Here is a 2,155-nt window from a genome sequence, read left to right as displayed (position 1 = left end):
ATGCCAGTAATACCTCTATTCTTTTTTCTATTAGCTTTTGTTTGGCAAGCTGCTGTAAGCTTTCGATAATATTTTTAATACTGTCCGAGACAAATTCATGATTTACTAGAAAAAAAAAAAAAAAGATTCTAACTAGTTATAAGATCAGATAAGTTGTACATACAGTCTGAAGCTTTAAGTTGAATCCAATATTGAAATTATTCTATAGCTATGATAAATCTGGATCACTCTCATTTTCTTATTCTTACTTTTTTCCTTTGAACGACCCTCTTCGAGTCCCCCACAATATAGAATTGTGGGTATGAAATCCAATTTTGAGTAATCAAGGACTCAACTCTTAAAATTTTTTCCTATTTATAGAAATAACTTCACTGCATTTCTTGGTGTCAAACCAGATTAAAATAGAGAATCTATTCTCTTAAAAAAAAAATGATCTTGGAGATTGTGTAATGCTTACTCTCAAACTATTTGTTTATACAGTAGTAATATTCTTTGTTTCTCTCTTCATTTTCGGATTCCTATCTAATGACCCGGGACGTAATCCGGGGCGTGAAGAATAACAAAATCAGATTTTTTTTCCTTGCTTGATTTTGAAATGTTCTTAACATTTTATCTATTCCACATCTTTCCTCAACTATAAAAAAATACCAAGTAATTGACAGAAACGGAAAGAGAGGGATTCGAACCCTCGGTACAAAAAAATCGTACAACGGATTAGCAATCCGACGCTTTAGTCCACTCAGCCATCTCTCCCCAAATTGAAAAAGGATAATTACTATGATACATTGTATAAAAAATAGAAAATAAAGGCTTGAAAAAAGCCCTTCTTTATCTCTCTTTATTATCTTTATCTACCCCTTTATAGATATATAATTTCATTATATTGATATAGATAATTATCTAGATATATCGATGGATATCTATCAAATCGATAAAAACTTTTTTTTATTAGGAATTCCATTTAGATAAATTAGATTTCATTAGATAAGGGCTCAAAAGAAGAGATATCTTCAATCCTAATATATAAATAATACCAATATATTAAAGATTCATAAAAATATTTATAAATAAAAAGAAAGTACCTTTTTTAGTTTATTTCATCCGAAAAGCCCTTTTCTTTTTATTTTTAGTTCCACGGCCTGGCCTGGTCAGTACCTAGCCGGGCTTTTTTTGTTCCAATAAATCGTAGATCAAATTATTTATTTGATTTGAAAATGTTTTTGAAAAAAAAAAAAATAGAAACAACAAGAATCCTAAGAAGATTTATTATTTCAATTCCTATGATACAGAAAAAGATGATATAGAATCAAGGTTCGATTTCTTATTATTATTTTTTAGTACTTTACTAGAATAAAAAACTTGTTAATTAGTTAATTAGAAACGAGTCCTCTTTTCCTAATCTCATTAGTGGCCCTGATGAAAATACGTCAACGCTCAAATTTTCATGATTATTTTCTGATCCGATCTTTTTATTACTTATTAATACGACTTATTTTCGTCTTCGACAAAAGGTCCATTTATATACAATAATTGCATTGTAGCGGATATAGTTTAGTGGTAAAAGTGCGATTCGTTCTATTAATCCCTTAATAGTTAAGGGATCCTTCGGGTTGATTAATATTCCGATCAAAAACTTTATTTCTTAAAAGGATTTAATCCTTTACCTCTCGATGAAAGATTCGAGGAAAAATAAAAATTCTCGTGATTTGTATCCAAAAATATGTTCTAAATTGAAAAAAATTGGATCATGAAATTACGAAACATAATTTTATTGAATTGGATCAATACTTCCAATTGAAGGAATAAGGGATCCATGGATAAAGGTGGAATTTTTTCTAATCGTAACTAAATCTTCAATTTTTTCTTTGTATAAGGGAGATTGAAGCAAAACAAAATAGCTATTAAACAATGTCTTTGGTTTACTAGAGACGTCGACATCGTTTTTTTTAGCTCGGCGGAAACAAAATACTTTTCCTAAGGATTATATTAAATAGAAATAGGGAACGAAATAAATAACTGGAAAGATTGTTATAATCTCCTCTTGTATAGGGATCATCTATAAAGCGGGTCCTTTTGAATGCATTCAGACGGAAAGGCTGACATAGATGTTATGGATGGTATTTTTTTTTGTTTACATCTTATAAATTTAGGAATT

The 2,155-nt window shown here is 29.2% G+C and overlaps 1 non-coding gene across 1 annotated transcript; it reads right to left on the bottom strand.

Moving 5' to 3' along the window:
* Positions 1–665: 665 nt before the first annotated feature.
* On the bottom strand, positions 666–753 carry TRNAS-GCU (transfer RNA serine (anticodon GCU)). The gene has a single exon. It is a non-coding gene; the product is annotated as a tRNA-Ser (tRNA).
* Positions 754–2,155: the final 1,402 nt, after the last annotated feature.

This window comes from Cucumis melo, unplaced genomic scaffold (genome assembly GCF_025177605.1).
Source record: "Cucumis melo cultivar AY unplaced genomic scaffold, USDA_Cmelo_AY_1.0 utg002064l, whole genome shotgun sequence".
In the NCBI taxonomy this organism is placed as follows: Eukaryota; Viridiplantae; Streptophyta; class Magnoliopsida; order Cucurbitales; family Cucurbitaceae; genus Cucumis; species Cucumis melo.
The sequence above is the reverse complement of the archived record's forward strand: the minus strand, read 5'-3'. Positions and strand labels throughout refer to the sequence as shown.